General features: G+C 41.7%; 1 long non-coding RNA gene across 1 annotated transcript; it reads right to left on the bottom strand.

Moving 5' to 3' along the window:
* Positions 1-1,199: 1,199 nt before the first annotated feature.
* Positions 1,200-15,267, bottom strand: LOC114251407 (uncharacterized). Its single transcript, XR_016325601.1, has 2 exons — positions 15,110-15,267; positions 1,200-2,688 (listed from the first exon to the last, which is right to left on the bottom strand). It is a non-coding gene; the product is annotated as an uncharacterized LOC114251407 (long non-coding RNA).
* Positions 15,268-18,129: the final 2,862 nt, after the last annotated feature.

Genomic DNA, 18,129 nt, shown 5'->3' with positions numbered 1-18,129 from the left:
TGATTTAAATTATAATAATTTTCGGTATAATTTTTATTTATCTATGATTTTGAAAAGTTTAGCAGTAGATAATAAAAAACGTTATAAAAACTTTTTTTGTTTATTATCCAAAAGAAATAAATACCCCGTTTATCTTTATGGCAGTAATCTATAATATGTAAATAATTGTTTGGGGAAAAAAATTCTTCGCATTTTTTAAGAAAATTTACAAAATTTTTTAATATAGTTGAAGGTGAAAATCTGAAAGTGCAAGGTCAGGACTATATTAACACCTGCATGCATTAACACCTCCAAGCCAAGCTCTCTTAATTTTTTCTAAATGGCTAAAGATGTGTGAGGTCTAGCGTTATCATGATGAAAAACCACAGCCCTTCTGTGAATTAATTCCGGCCGCTTTCTCTCAACTTCTTGCTTTAATCTCATCAGTTGTTCGCAGTAGACTTCAGAATCGATGGTCCTGCCTGGTGGTAACAGCTCATAATGAATAATGCCCTTCCAATCCCACCACACACACAGCATCACCTTTTTGCGAGTTAACCTGGGTTTCGCCACAGTCTGTGAAGCCTGACCGGTCAAAGAACCATAACCTTTTTCGCACGTTATGGTCGTACGTGATCCACTTTTCATCACCAGTTATCAGCTTCTTCAAAAATGGTTCGGTTTCATTACGTCGTAATAAAGAATCACAAATGAGTACACGGTTCATTAGGTTTCTTTCAGTGAGCTCGTGAGGTACCCAAATATCGAGCTTTTTTTGTGTACCCAGTTTTTTTCAAATGCCCCAAAACTGTTTTGTGGTCAATTCCCAGCTCTTTAGCTACGTCGTAGCTACTGATATGCCGATCTTGCTCCACTTTTTCAAAAATGACATCCATTTTATCCGTAATAGGGCGACCAGAGCGACGTGCATCTTTGACATCAAAATTTCCGGATTGAAAACGCTTAAACCAAATTTGTGCTACTCTCACAGACACTGCACTAGGTCCACAAACATCGCAAATTTTTTTTCGTGGCTTGCGTTGCATTTTTACCTTTTTGGTAGTAAAATTTTAAAATGTATTTAATTTCTTCATTAGATTCACTCATTTTGACAGTACGAAAAATAAATAAAAATCACACATTTTGCTAATTTGAATTACGAATTATCTTCTTTAAAATTTAAACTTTTAAAGATATCAAAACCAGTGAGATACAAATAGTATAGCCAAAGCGATTTTATTACAAGTTCATACATAATATAATGCGAAAAGACTTTTTATAAGAACATAATAATATTTCTCTGTATCATATGCGAATACTAAATAATAACTTAAAATAATACACTAAGCCTATTTTGGTTATAAAATAAATTTATTTCGTAATTGATAATGAAATTAAAATATAATAAAACTATATTTACTTTTTGGGATTAAACGACTATTTTGTAGAAATTATTATACAATGCACAATAATTTTATCAAATCTTTCAAAGGATTTTATGTCTGACTTTTATTACAATACAAATTAATAAATCTAAGCGTGACAACAATTCACAATGCTGTGATTCAGTAGGATCATTATTCGTTTAGAATCAACTTATTATAAGTCTTGAAATTCAAAAACATTGTGTGTGACAAAAACTTCGATGTAAAAGTCAAAATTAATATTTATGTGGTCTTTTTTGTTTTTGGTGTTGCAACATAGAGTATAATTTTATAGATGTGTTTAACAAAATGCTTGTATATAATAACAACTACTTTTAAGCTGCAGTGAAAAATCATATCAAATCTATGAAGTTATAATTATATCAGAGTTACGCCTCTAAATCACAATCACGAAATAATACCCGTGTGTAAAAAGACTTGATATTTTTAATAAATGTATAAAAATCATAAAAACACTGACATGAAGATGAACTTAGTTCTTACAATTTGGTTTGAATATTTAATACGTTTATTTTACATATTTATATTCAGTTTTATAATTTTCTGTTTTATAAAATAATAAATCTCAGTTTCTATCGTAAAGAGAAATTGAATATCACGTTTTGCTACACATTATATTTCGATGCCTCCAATGAACATTACTCTAACTCAAAATTTTGAAATTTTCGTTTTTCACGCAAATCGCTTCACTATTTTAAAAGTATTGCAAATCATTATTGATGGGGTTCGAAGCAAGAATAAATCAGCTAGTTACACAAGAAAAAACCATAAATATATCTGCAATAATAAAGATTTTATCAACTTTTTTCGTTTAAACGCTCCTCCTGTAAACCTACGAATTTGGAGTTAGAGCAGTGTTCATTGGAGGTATCGAATTTTGTCGTCACTTTATTGCTTAATTATAATATCTAAATATATTGTCAAATAAATACATTTGAATTTAATATTCGAAATGGGAAAAATCGTTTCCCTAAGACCAAACATCTGACATCCTTCTGAACGACGATACAGTTCAAGAAAATAATTAATCTAATTGTAACTGTAAGTATCGCGACGCCTCGACGACATATACCTCAAATCGCTGCCTATATAACTGTATTCCTTTAGCAAATTATTAATTTGCGCTGAAGTCATACTCTGAGTTAACTGGCTGCCTTTGCATAGGAACACCTTAATCAGGGCTTTGTGCAGATCGTGTGCGAGCATCCGCCGATTGATAATGACGTCATCTTCCGGTAAAATGGCCGCTGAGTCTGACGTCATTCTGAAATTAAATTTTAAATTTTCAGTTGTAGAATCTTCCGAAACATCTACTTGCATCTAATTTATTTTAACTAGTTATTTTAGGTATTTTTAAAGCGATAACAAAAACAGATCAGAAATAAGACCAATCCATAGCATAGTTATAAGGATCTGAGGATATAAGGTTTACTGGTGGTAGGACCTCTTGTGAGTCCGCACGGATAGGTACCACCACCCTGCCTATTTCTACCGTGAAGCAGTAATGCGTTTCGGTTTGAAGGGTGGGGCAGCCGTTGTAACTATACTGAGGCCTTAGAACTTATATCTCAAGGTGGATGACGCATTTACGTTGTAGATGTCTATGGGCTCCAGTGACCACTTAGCACCAGGTGGGCTGTGAGCTCGTCCACACATCTAAGCAATAAACAAAAAAAAGAGGAACAAGCTCATGGGCAAACTTGTGTTAAGCGGTCACCAGCGCCTAACGGCATCATAAGCCCGTCACGATAACTATTACACCGTTACAATATTACATAAGATCAGCATTTATTCAACAAAGACTTTTCCAGTTGTGGCGATAGTTTTATAGATGCCTGAATTTCGTCAACAACATTTTCCAGGTAAGCTTACATATGTATAGGTATAAAAGTTTTGAACAACAATGTTTGGACCGTCGATCTACCGAGTGACCTCACCCGCTCAGTGGAAGATCTTCCCTTTGCCGTTAATCCCCAAACAGCATTCAAACAAGAAAGCATTACTGCTTCGCGGCAGAAATAAGTAGGACGGTGTTATGCAAGGTGCCACAAAACGCTCTACCAGTAAAACTAGGTCAACCATGCTGGCAACGACTCGGTGGTGCAGTAGTTAGCGGGCCTGGCTTTTGTGCCGAGGGTCGTGGGTTCGATTCTCACATCGAGGAAACATTGTGCGATGAACAGGTTTGTTTGCTCTTTGTCTGGGAGCTTAATATCTACATATTATCTATACTTAATATTATAAAGCTGAAGAGTTTGTTTGTTTGAACGCGCTAATCTCAGGAACTACTGGTCCGATTTGAAAAATTATTTCCGTGTTAGATAACCCATTTATTGAGGAAGGCTATAGGTTATATAACATCACGATAAGACCAATACAAATGGAGCACCAATAAACAATGTTTCAAAATAGGGGTTTAAATAGCTCCTTAATATTCTATAATTCAAAAATATTTTCATTTTCAACGTCAATGAAGTGCAGGTAAAATTTAGCGTTATGCCAAAGTAACTATTCCACGCGAACGAAGTCGCGGGCAAAAGATAGTGTACATATATATATATTTAAACATATATAAGTATGTTTATAAGGCCCTAGTACCTACCCATAACACGGATAATCATAAATTGGGGCCGTATAACCATGCGTGATTTGTTCCCAGTTACGAGTAGGTACTATTATTAAAAAAAGAAAGCTGGACGTGGACTGAAATGTATTGAATCCTTTCGGTTGAACGATCATATCACCAACGAGTTCCATTCGAATCGTACAATCCCCTTGTAAATGTAACAAGCATTTCGAATAATAACATTTACCTAGTGCGCTTACATGTCGCGATCCAAATTAATCCCGATTCTGGTTCGTCCAAAACCTCGCACCCTATATGTACGTGTATGTTAATTACTATTCTGCACTACGAATTGTTCGTACCAAACGAAGTGATCATTAAAATTTTAAACAGTCGTTTTGTGAAGCTTTTCAAAATGAAATCACCGGAGCGACTTTTTTTTTATTTGATTGAAAGATTACTTGTGGCCCGGAGGCCTTTCCAGTTTCAGCAGGACAGGTGGGCGAGCAAAAGCTCAGCCAGGATGGATGGGATTTGCTAACAACTGCCCGAGCGCCTCCGAAGGAGACCTAACAGCTCAAGAGCAATTGCTTTGTGAATGAATCTACTACCGGATCGGAATCGCGACCCGCTGAGAAGATCCGGCGAGAAACTCAGCGGGCTGACGCATGGGTTAAGCTGGAGCGACAGCAAATACTAGCGAAACAGTAATACTTGTATGTTCTAAATGGTTTGGAGAAAAGAGTATTTTAACGAAAACTTCTGTATTCTCTCATCTCTTGTTGTGTTTTAAGTTTCAAATTTTCTTTGCAGTTTTTAGGGGCGCGATAGACACATTTGTGTCAAGATCGTCTCGTCATCTTCTCACGGGACTTACGCTTTATGGATTTTAAGTTTGTAGGATCCACGAAGATCTTATGTTGGCGCATAGGCTCACAAACATGGAACTAAAGTATTCTGTCAATTTCCTTTGGCAGCTTGCAATTGGCTTTCTGCTGCACGTCCAATATTTGTGTTTTTTATTTCCCTACCTATAGAGCTGCTGAGCTCGCTGAGAGCCTAAGGAGCTATTCCATCTTCTCGCAGGTAAAATAAAATCCGCAACATTATAATGTGCGTAATTACTGGTGGTAGGACCTCTTGTGAGTCCGCACGGGTAGGTACCACCACCCCGCCTATTTATACTTAACGTCAGGTGGGCTGAGAGCTCATTCGCCCATCTAAGCATTAAAAAAAAGCCAGCTCACAAGCTCAACCTGAGAGAATTTGCTAACACTAGCCCTAGCTTGAGCAATGCTTCGCAGAATCTACCGCCGTATCGAAATTGCGATCCACGCAGAAGATACGGGAAGAAACTCAGTGAGTTGTGTCTATCTATGGGTTAGTTTGCTCGTCGAAGTCTTCGTCGTAATCAACGATTCCGACGAGGTCAGTGACCGGTTCTTGAAGAGCCTAAAGGTACCGCAATGGATCTGACAAGACATGTTTTGGGCAATGACGGCTTTGCCTTGCCCCGTCACGAGTTTACTTAGTGTGAGTTTATTAACGTTCTCGATAGCGAAAAAGTTAACACAAATTTGTATGCAGTTGAAACAGCGCCCCTAGCGCCAAACGTAGGCAAACGTTCCAGCTCCATACAAAGGAGACTGAAACGATTACATACATTTTTGGGCCCGAATGTAACGTGATGAAACTAATATGAATTAATAGATTCAGATTTATCAGTACCTTGCTGAAAATTATAAAAGTTTTCTCAATCTGAGAGCCGAGTTAATAAAGATTTAGTAAAAGTTAGGTTATGTTACAATCTCTAAAAGAGCTGAATAATAACTTATTTAAGCATAAGTAAATGTTTATTATATCCATTGGATAATCTTTTAAATGTCATATTATGAATGAATATCAATGATATATATCAGGTATGGAATATGGAATTGCTATCCCACAATTCACACAGCGATCCATAATTTCAACAGTATCCAATGCAACAATTTCAAGTCAAACGTGTGAGCGATCTTCGGTGTCCAGTGTAGATTGCCGTACAAGGCTGGCAGAGTTGGAATCCGTAATAATAAAGTAGTGATCGTTGAAAATATAAAAACAGCCCGTTAGATACACACTCAAAATGCGTCGAAGATACAAAACGAGTAGAGCAGAAAAAACCAACAAGCGCCAAAAAATAATTGTATAATAGCCGACAAACTTCTTGAGCATTTGTTGACGTAGTGGGGGTAAGTTCGCGCATGGTACACTCACGTGCAAAAACATTATTTACTCTGCGTCATAATGCAATTAAATTATTAAAATCAACATATGTATTTATTTATATATTTATTAGAACATCAACAAAAAATATAGGTTAATAATTATAATAGTTTAATCTTGGGGTAAAATAGATATTCCTTCTATTAAGTCAAAACTAGAGCTGTTGCCAGGTCTTGGTTCAGTTGAAGCGAAGCTGGTATTTGTAAAAAAATTTTCCTTATCATAATCTTGACCATTATCATCATCACTGTTTTCATAACCCGAGTCGCTATCATCGTGATGAGTCGACATAGGGCTCATCGGTGTAGTTTACAACTCGGTCGGTTCGGTCTTCTTTTTTGTCTATAATTAATTATTTTTTGAAGACATTTGATTCGTAGTAATCGTATGTAACTTTTTTCAATTACCAGCTTCCGATTATTTTCTGTTTTTTTTCCATCTGAAGCCTAGCTCTTTCATAATTCGTCGTAAACTTCATTACGAGCCATTAAAATTTATATATTCTTTAAAATTTTCGAAGCCTTTCTACGGTACGGAGTTTCGCTGCTTGTTGTGTAGTTATTATGATTACATCTTTTTATTACAGATTGAACGAAACTATCCATTCCGGTAACTTTCTTCTTCCCTGATCTTTTCTTACCCGGAGTCCGAAACACGGCGAGCAAGCCAGAGCCTTTAGCTTCGTTAATAATGCACCTAACAGTACTCACTGATGTTTTTGTTGCTTCCGAAATCTGTTATACTTTTTCCATGTCATTCTTCCCCTGTTTTATAATGAAGCAATATACGTCGTACACAATTTTTCTACCCTTTCTTTTGAATACTACACCAGTTTGTCGCGGCATAGTGTATGTTTTATAAAAAATCAACAAACACTCAACAAATAGCAATGGCAACAAAGTCCACAAGTAATTATAACAAATAACTTAACGATTAATAACGATAGACTTTCCACTGTACGCAAGCGTACTTTTGGAGCAAGCGGAATGAGGGCGCGGTGCGGGGCGCAAGGTTCGACTGATCTACCAATAAAGCGCTCGATACGATTTCCCCTGCCGTCGCGCCTCACCCTCACCACCAAAGTGATCTAAAATTCGGTTCTGCGCAGTCAAGGTCATTTGCTCAAGAAGTTTGCCGGTTACCGTAAAATGGGGTAAATAGGGACAAAATCGAACTTCAGATTGAATTTTAAAATAGTTCCAATTAAATAGTTACTGCTCAACCAAAGAAATAAGTTGAGTCTTGAACGTACCTAGGTGATAAAAACCGTTACATTATTTTAATTATTCAATTTAAAGAAATAATCGGAAAAATAATGGCCATCCCAATTTACCCCGCATTCGGGGTAAATTGACACGGGTAAGGGTTAAATTGGGATATTTGTAAGGGTTGTCAGTTCGCGGTACTGCGATATATAGGTAGGTAGGTAGGTGCCATACAATTATTTATATGGACCGAAATGATGAATACAATCCATAATTTAAGCACAATACACAACATAGTGTAAATTAAGCTGGTTTCTATTCCGAAGCGATGTGACGTGAATGATAATCAACAATACAATGATCAAAAAAAGTATGTGCATGTTATATTTTAGAAAATTATTATTTCATTTCCTTAAAAATCACAAGTCTGAAACAAAATCATAAAATAGAATAAAAAATAGAAAACAAAAGGACTGGAAATGCATTATACAATTTTATTTAATCAACATTTTCAAAATAATCTTTGAGCAAGAGTAAGATATCAGGTGAATAAGATAAAAAAGCAGATTTATCTGATTACTGCCCATAATAACAAAAATAAAAGAAATTCTTTCTAAGCTAATTAACTAAGCTCAATTAATTCACTCACTCATAATTGGAACCTAGATATCTCGGATTTTTAATTAATGTTACATTTAAAATCTGAGGCCTGTTTTTATTTGTTAGTGCGTTGTGAATGTTAAAAAAATCATGATTCGACGCGTGAATAGAAATAACAAAAGTTTTGATTCGTTTGAGTTATTTTTAATTTTATTTTATTGCTATAAAGGACATACGACCGGGTAGATATTACAAGGTAAATGTCGCGAAAAAATGTAATTATATATATACTTTTCTTTTACCTCTAGTACTTACATAAACTAACTGATAAACACATTAACCTTCTTTACATCACGCAATTGAGTGATAGTATAAGCTAAAAAATCTATTATAAGATATCAGTGACAACCCTAACAAGCCATCCCTATTTTGTCTTTTGGCGTTCCAATTTTGTGTTTTCTCGTCCCTAATTTTTCCAGTCTCGTTCCAAATTACCCCACATACGTCCCAATTTTCCCCAAAAAGAAAGGAAAAAATATTCATTTTTTATTTTGTCGAAATATTGTATTTAAAATAAGAATATTGCAACTTACCGTTTGTTGTGGTATTTCCAGGTGTATTAAAAACTTATATAAACTGTGATCTTATTGAAAAAACAACGATAATATTACTTTTTTTAAAAGTTCTTTAAGCTGTTTTAAAACGCACTTTTCAACCACTATATTCAATTTAATTTGACGAATTTTTGGGACCAACTTAACTCATATTTAGTACTTCCATAGTTAACTTAGTTTTTCTTCTATACATTGATAAATATTAACATAAACAAAATTAGGTAGGTTCCGTGCTACAGGTACTTTGAGAATCTTCCGCAGGTTTGTCCCAATTTACCCCAGGATCCCAATTTACCCCATGTCATGGTACTATATAATCTATGAACAAACGTCATGTCAGCTCATTCTCGCTCACGACTCGGTCGTGCGCGGACGTGCTTTCCGATCCGTGGCCCGCTTGCGAGCTGCGTCTCTGAACTCACAGCTGTGCACGACAGTGTAGTGACCGTGAATACATCGTGCTTACAATTCGGTAGTGCGGACGTTCCGATCCGTTGGTTGCTTGCGATCTGCGTATCGGAGTCCATTTTTGTGCGCTAAAGTGTTGTAACCGCGAACCCACCCTTTACCAACTGCCTTTTTCAAGGCAAAACCAATCGCTACGATCAGGCTTCCTGTGGCACTCACAGGCTAGCGATTTCCTAACCCTTCCCAAAACAACAGTCTTTTTCAAGACTAGACCCCCGCTCGCGATTCTGCCTGCTGTAGCACTATACAGCCCGAGCGGGTTCCTTTCCTTTTCCCCGCCGATTGCCGTTTTCACGGCATAGGCATTCCCCCCCCCTGCTCCTTGCTGTCCTGCAGCACAGGGGGGTTACAAATCCTATCCGGGGCCTCGCCTTTCGGCGAGTTCAACAAAAGTCCCGGGGCCGCCCCCCCCGGGCAAGAAGACCGAAGAATGGAAGAAGATAGTGCTAGGGATATTGTCGGGTTCCTCCGGGATAGGTACCCGTCAATTAGGGCCGAGTACCTAGCTTATAGGGCCTCCCGTGGCAATCCCTCCCCCCCCGCGTCCGTCGCCGCGTATTTCAACCGTGCCTCGGAGGCACGCCGCGCGCCCCCCGCCGCCGCGTTAAGTTCGAGCGCTCGTTCCGACGATGCGACTCACGAAGCGCCTAGCGCTACCCCCACCCCCGCGCCCGCGTCGGTTACGTCATCACGCGCTACGTCCGCCGCGACCTCGATCGTTTCAAGTTCAGGCTCCGATACCGAATCGGAGATGGATTTTGAATCCGCGTCAAGCCCTCAGCCTGGAACTTCGGATGGGTTCCAAACCGTAACGCGCGGTAAAAAGCGTACTCGCGCCGTGGAGTCCCGGAGCTCCACGACGAAGCAGACAAAATCCGCGACCGCCTCCCGCCCGCAGGTAGTCGTGACACCGGAGTCGGACTCCGCTCGCCGCGTAACCCCACCGCCGCGTCCCAAACCCGCGCCCGCTCCTAAAGTAGCTGCCCCGCCCCCGCTTATTCTCCAGGAAAAAACTGCGTGGAACCGAGTTTCCCAGGCCCTTCAGGCAAATAAAATTAATTATACCCATGCGCGTAACGTCGCGCATGGGATTCAGATAAAGGTCGCAACGCCGGGCGACCATAGGGCCCTCTCAGCATACCTCCGAAAGGAGAACATAGGTTTCCACACCTATGCTCTTCAGGAGGACCGCGAGCTCCGCGTAGTAATACGCGGAGTCCCTAAAGAACTCGACATCGACTACATAAAGGAGGATCTGACCGCTCAGGCCCTCCCGATAGTTAGTGTGCACCGGATGCACAGCGGGCGGGGCAAACAGCCCTATAATATGATACTCGTGGCGTTAGAACCCACCCCGGAGGCCAAAAAGAAGATCGCATGTCTCACGACAATTTGCGGCCTATCCGGGATCTCGATCGAAGCCCCCCATAAGCGTGGCACTCCCGGGCAGTGCTACAGGTGCCAACTCTATGGCCACTCGGCGCGTAATTGCCACGCGCGCCCCCGCTGCGTGAAATGCCTCGGCGATCACGCTACGTTAGATTGCGTTAGAGATAGGGAAACCGCGACCGAACCTCCAAGCTGTGTCCTATGCCTTAAGCAAGGGCACCCAGCGAACTACCGTGGATGTCCCAGGGCTCCGCGAAAACGTCCAACCCACCCAGCTCCGCGAACCGTCGGCCCAAAGACTTCGGCACCTTCAGTGCCGAAACCCGCCTTCGTGCCGGCTGCAGTTCCCACGGTCTCAGCGTGGAAAAAGCCGCTGCCGTATACGAAGGCGGGAACGGAAACCGCACCCCCGCCCCCGCTCGTGACACGCCCCGCGCCCCAGCCCCTGCTCGCACCTCGCCCCGCGCCCGCGTTCCGTCCCCCGCAACCCTCTGCCGTCAACGACTTCGCGCTCGTGCGTGACTTCGTCACCGCGGTCAACTTCGACCGTCTGCGATCGTTCGCAGACGCGATACGTAGGTCGGTAACCCCCGAACAGCGGCTCGCGGCCGCTTTCGATCACATGGACGTCTACAAGTCCGTGTCGCGTACGTTATAAAATCTTTACCGGTAATCAATGGCGCAAAAAGGTAGAGAAAAACCGTATTCCCTTACGTTAGCATTCTATAATGCTAACGGACTCGCGCGGCAACGCGATCAAATTTTTGAATTCCTCCGCGATAATCTTGTAGATATTCTATTAGTGCAGGAAACCTGTCTGAAGCCCTCGCGTCGCGACCCGAAAGTCGCGAATTACGTCATGGTTAGGAATGACAGACTCACCGCCTCCAAAGGCGGGACTGCCATTTACTATAGGCGGGCCCTGCACGTTGTCCCTCTCGATACTCCCTCGCTCTCACATATCGAGGCGTCAGTGTGCCGTATCTCGCTGACGGGACACCAGCCGATCGTCATCGCATCCGTTTATCTCCCCCCGGACAAGCCCCTTCTGAGCAGTAACATCGAGTCACTGTTCGGCATGGGAGACTCTGTCATCCTGGCAGGCGATCTAAATTGCCACCACACTAGGTGGAACTGCCATCGTACAAACGTCAACGGTAGGCGTCTCGACGCGTTTATAGACGACCTCACCTTCGAAATAGTCGGTCCCCCAACTCCAACATGTTATCCGTATAACATCGCGCTCCGTCCGAGCACTATAGACCTGGCATTGCTTAGGAACGTAACTCTGCGCTTGCGTTCCATCGAAGCAATGTCAGAGCTCGACTCAGACCACCGACCTGTCGTTATGCAGCTCGGTCGCCCTCACAACCCAGTCACTGTTACGAGGACCATGGTGGATTGGAATAAGCTGGGCACGTGCCTAGCCGACGCCGCTCCGCCAATCCTCCCTTACGGCCCGGATTCGAATCCATCCCCCGAGGACACCGTCGAATCCATAAACATCATTACCGATCACATCTCTTCCGCGATCATTAGATCTTCAAAAGAAGTCGATGTGGAGGACAGCTTCCACCGCATCAGACTGTCCCCCGATCTTAGGAATCTCTTAAGAGTTAGGAACGCGGCAATCCGGGCCTACGATCGTCTTCCCACGCATTCAAACCGGATTCAGATGCGTCGTCTACAACGCGAAGTCCACTCCCGCTTAAGCGACGCGCGTAACGATAATTGGCATAGTTATCTAGAACAACTCGCGCCCTCCCACCAAGCATACTGGCGACTAGCTAGGACTCTTAAATCCGAAACTACCGCTACTATGCCTCCCCTCATACGCCCTTCAGGCCAACCACCGGCATTCGATGACGATGACAAGGCTGAGCTGCTGGCCGATGCACTGCAAGAGCAGTGCACCACCAGCACTCAACACGCGGACCCCGAACACACCGAGTTAGTCGACAGGGAGGTCGAGCGCAGAGCTTCCCTGCCGCCCTCGGACGCGTTACCCCCCATTACCACTGACGAAGTTAAAGACGCGATCCACAACCTCCAACCTAGGAAGGCACCCGGCTCCGACGGCATCCACAACCGCGCGCTAAAACTCTTGCCAGTCAAACTGATAGCAATGTTGGCTACAATTTTAAATGCCGCTATGACGCACTGCATCTTTCCCGCGGTGTGGAAAGAAGCGGACGTTATCGGTATACATAAGCCGGGCAAACCGATAAACGAAACTTCTAGTTACCGTCCGATTAGTCTCCTCTCGACGATAGGAAAAATTTACGAACGGCTCCTTAGGAAACGCCTCTGGGATTTTGTTACCGCGAACAAAATTCTCATAGACGAACAGTTCGGATTCCGCTCTAAACACTCGTGCGTACAACAAGTGCACCGCCTCACGGAGCACATTCTGATAGGACTAAATAGGCGTAAACAAATCCCGACCGGCGCCCTCTTCTTCGACATCGCGAAGGCGTTCGACAAAGTCTGGCACAACGGTTTAATTTACAAACTGTACAACATGGGAGTGCCAGACAGACTCGTGCTCATCATACGAGACTTCTTGTCGAACCGTTCGTTTCGATATCGAGTAGAGGGAACTCGTTCTCGTCCCCGTCAACTGACCGCCGGAGTCCCGCAAGGCTCCGCGCTCTCCCCGTTATTATTTAGTTTGTATATCAATGATATACCCCGGTCTCCGGAGACCCATCTAGCGCTCTTCGCCGATGACACGGCTATCTACTACTCGTGTAGGAAGATGTCGCTGCTTCATCGGCGACTCCAGATCGCAGTAGCCACCATGGGACAGTGGTTCCGGAAGTGGCGAATTGACATCAACCCCACGAAAAGCGCAGCGGTGCTCTTCAAAAGGGGTCGCCCTCCGAACATCACTTCGAGCATCCCACTCCGTAGTAGGCGCGCAAACACCTCCGCCGTTAGTCCCATCACTCTCTTTGGCCAGCCCATACCGTGGGTCTCGAAGGTCAAATATCTAGGCGTCACCCTCGACAGAGGGATGACATTCCGTCCCCATATAAAAACGGTACGCGACCGCGCCGCGTTTATTCTAGGACGACTCTATCCAATGCTTTGTAGTCGAAGCAAACTGTCCCTCCGTAATAAGGTAACTCTCTACAAAACTTGTATACGCCCCGTCATGACGTATGCAAGCGTAGTGTTCGCTCACGCAGCCCGCACCCACTTGAAATCCCTTCAGGTTATTCAATCACGATTCTGCAGGATAGCCGTCGGAGCGCCTTGGTTCCTTAGGAATGTGGATCTCCACGACGACCTGGAGCTCGACTCTTTTAGTAAGTATCTACAGTCGGCATCGCTGCGCCATTTCGAGAAGGCGGCACGACATGAGAACCCTCTCATCGTAGCCGCTGGAAATTACATACCCGACCCAGTAGACCGAATGGTAAACCGTCGACGTCGCCCAAAGCACGTCATTACGGATCCTCCTGATCCATTAACGGTGCTTTTAGGCACCACAAGCACCGGTCACCGTCCTCGTCGAACCCGTCGCTTGCGACGAAGGGCTCGACGAGCGAACTAACCCATAGACACAGCCCACTGAGTTTCTCGCCGGATCTTCTCAGTGGGTCGCGTTTCCGATCCGGTGGTAGATTCTGCGAAGCACTGCTCTTGCTAGGGTCAGTGTTAGCAACTCTCCGGTTGAGCCCCGCGAGCTCACCTACTAACGTTAGGGTGAAGCTGAAATAGCCTCTCAAGGCTATCAGCATAGGTAGGAAAAAAAAAAAAAAAAAAAAAAAAAACATGTCAGCTTACTGTCAAAGCTGTCATCAAAAATACAATCGATTTTAATCGATTTGAAATCGATAATCATATTACTTTGCTAAGTAATAATAGACTTTTTCTTCATTTATGTATATAATCGCAATTAAATCCGGCGCATACCGCACTTGTATACAACACAGTACACACAGTAATTAAATGAGCGATTTATACAATATGTATAAATCGCTCATTTAATTACTTTGCATTAATTACCTAGTGCAATGTTTTTCTTTTTATAATCCTGTAATCGATTTATTAAATCGATCACACCGTTATACCGACACAAACTAACTTTCTCATTTTTCTCCGGTCCCAGAAAGAGGATTGAGGTGATTTTTTATATTCTTATATAAAAAAATATGACAAATTTTTTAGACTATATTCCAAGTTATTACATTTTTGGCCCACAATTTTCCGTCTCCTTTGAGTTGACTTTTACGTTATCGAGAACGTTAAAAAACTCGCACTAGGCACACTGAATCGGACATGTCGACTTCAAAACGATTAACTTGAGAATTTGCACACGTTTCAAGGATCGATGACAATTTAATAATATCAAACATTTACCAAAAATAAAAAAATCAAATTAGTTAAGGATTCAGTTTTTAAATATTAATCGATAATTCGAACCTAAGATTGTTCAATACTTATTTTTCATACATTATCGTAACTAACTTCTAAACACACAGCTTAAAAATTGACAAAAAAATATATTGTACTCTTAACGAACATCAATGTGAACACAACCGATATGATATGAAAACACGTGATACTCACATGTAAATCGAGCTACGCACACGTAGTGTAGTGTTATGAAAACAGGTAACACTTCGCTTCCCCTGCAGCTGATATCTTGCGCAAACCTTACGATTACACCTTTAATACGAAGAAAAAACAAGCCAGAACACCGCACAGCTTTCAATCGCTCAAAAACCAACGACAAAATGCCGAGAAAGGCCGAACGATTCATACAAGAGCGCTTTTTTTTTTCGGTTAACCTGTTTTTCGAATGTAGGTTTTATCGTGTAAACGTTACAGATGATAATTGAATAATGGCACGCTTTGCTGGGGTGCATCTGGAAGCCGTCTGCGCCCTATTCGTGTACACCCTAAACATATGGCGTGTACAGGTACGGATTCAATGAATGTATCGGGAGACCGCAGAAACGAGTATTTCTTTTTTTAAATACTCTTGAAGTCATGATGGCCTAAAGAATAAGACGTTCGGTACATTCGTATTAAGCGATACGACAGTGCCGATGTTCGAATCCCGTGAGCAGGTATCAATTTTTCTATTGAAACTTAACAAATGTTCACGAATGACTTCCAGAGTGAATAATATTGTGTAATAAAAATCAAGCCCGCAAAACTTATAGTGTGCGTAATTACTGATTATGTGAGCCCGCCATGAAACGATAACAGCGTTATAATTTGAAGGGTTGGGCAACCTAGAACCGTTACGTAAGTATCTTAAGCAAGCGTCAGAACGTTACTTTGAAAAAGGGGCGCGGCCCGATAATGCTGTTATTGTGGCCACCACTAACTACATATCCGACCCACGCGACGGGGCAAAGCAAAGTTGAAGTCGCTCAAAACATATCTTGTCGGATTCCCCGGATCAGCTCTTGGTGCTTTTAGGCTCTTTAAGGACCGGCCACCGTCCTCGTCGAACTCGTCGATTACGACGAAGAGTACGACGTGCGAACTGGCCCATAGACACAGATCACTGAGTTTTTTGCTGGATTTTCACTTTTTTTCCCTACCTATTCTAGTGACCTCGAGAGGTTGTTCACAGTCGATCGCGATTCCTATCCGGTAGTAGATAAAATGGATGGATGGATGGATGGATGCTGGATGCAGGCAGCGCAGGACCGGTCTTTGTGGTGAGGCTTGAGGGAGGCCTATGTCTAGCAGTGGACGTCCATGGGCTGATAAGAAGAAGAAAGAAGAAGTAGATTCAACGAAGCACTGCTCTTTCTAGGGCTAATGTTAGCAATTCTCTCACGCTGAGCCCGTGAGCTTAGAAAAAATTTAATGTACCCCTTAAAATTAAATGTACCTACCCATATGTTTTAGTACCTATCTATACGGCTCGAAATACTGCAGTGGTGGTAAGATGGTAATTATCACACCAACGCATTCCGATTTTATTTATAGAACAAACAATATCAAATCAACAATTCAATCAAAATAGATTCGGGGTCTATGAACCTTTAAACTGACGAAGTACGTTCCATACAAAACATCCCACACAACGCGAAACTCAAATGAAAGGTACACTAGCTTCAAAAATGAATGATATTGCTCGGAATTTTTGCGATACGATCAGAAACAAAAGATGAAAAATCTATCCAGAGACTCGTTAGTGTTCAAAATGGCTTTTGAAATGAATGACAGAAAGTGAGCTTTTTAATCTGTCCTTTAACATTATCTACACTTGAATGTTACATAAATTTCGTTTTAATGATGCGTTATTCATACAAGTCACCTTAGTTAATTGTTATACAAGAAACCAATGATGTTATACTATAACATCATTGCAAGAAACTTAGCTGACTATAGTACAATAGTCGATAATAAGCAATAGAAAAGATTTTTCTTATTATTTTCAGTTTCATCAATTTCACTGTTAACCTGTTGTTGTTAATGTTAATTGGGTTAAATTATTTTAATGTGCTAGAATTAATAAAACAACGAAACAAAACATTTCTTCTAATACCAATAAATTTAGTTAAAAGACAAAATACACAATGTAAACAAAATATTGTTTACAGAAAATAAAATAGATAAATAGAGGCGGTATTCACATTGTGCTGTAACCTATACCGAGTTCAGCCAATAAGTTCTGTTACAGATGATAATGCATTTTTTTTAATGAAGTAATGTTATAATATTAAAATTTATACACAATAATACTACATATTTATTAAACTCTCAGCAAAAAACAAAAAAATATTCTAGGAGTATTCGAAATGTCCATCTTTGGCTTTTATACAAGCCTTTAATCTGTTTGGCCACGAATCTTTGGACGTACGCACTGTTTCCAAGGGAAATTTCGCCACTGTTTGCTCCAGAGATTTTTTAAGAGATTCAATGTCACCGCGTCGTTTAGAGCAGGCCATGTCCTCTAAAACTGACCATGATTTGAAGTCTGAAAGGTTGAGGTCTGGGCTAGATGAGAGCCAGTCTTCAGCTCTTATAAAGCCCGGAACGTTGGTTTCAAGCCAGGCTTGGGTAGTTCGTGCCTTGTGACCAGGTGCAAAGTCCTGCTGGAAAGTCCACGGTATATTTTAAAAAAGTGTATTGCTGAGAGCTTTCACAACATTATCCAAAACTGTATCTTAATACATTTTGGCTGAAGTTTTCACTCCTTTTTCACAAAAATGTAATTTTGTGACTCTTTAATGACGTCCCACGTCCCACCAAACCACCACTGACGCAGGATGATGACCACGTTGTACCTTTCCGACCACTTGAGCAGCTTTTTTAAAACTGTGAGCGTACACTTTATCATTTTGCTTATTGTAGTGTTGTTCAATCGTGAAATTTTTTTCATCGGTAAAGAGGAAGTTTTTTTGCCTTTCACTCTCTTTAATTGTAAATATTGGTTTAGGGCATGTCCTGTATATCGACGATAAGCACCGAGCTTCAGGTCTTCTTTTATAATACGCGACAGAGTCCTAGCGGGAATCTTCATTTCTCGCGATAAGATTTTTTGCTTCCTAATGGGGTTTCGAGGAATTCTGGCATTAACAGCATTAACAGCCTTTGTAGTTCTAACAATATGCGGCCGCTCC

This window comes from Bombyx mandarina, chromosome 03 (assembly GCF_030267445.1).
Source record: "Bombyx mandarina strain Sakado chromosome 03, ASM3026744v2".
Taxonomy (NCBI): domain Eukaryota; kingdom Metazoa; phylum Arthropoda; class Insecta; order Lepidoptera; family Bombycidae; genus Bombyx; species Bombyx mandarina.
This window is presented reverse-complemented; position numbering and strand designations above follow the sequence as displayed.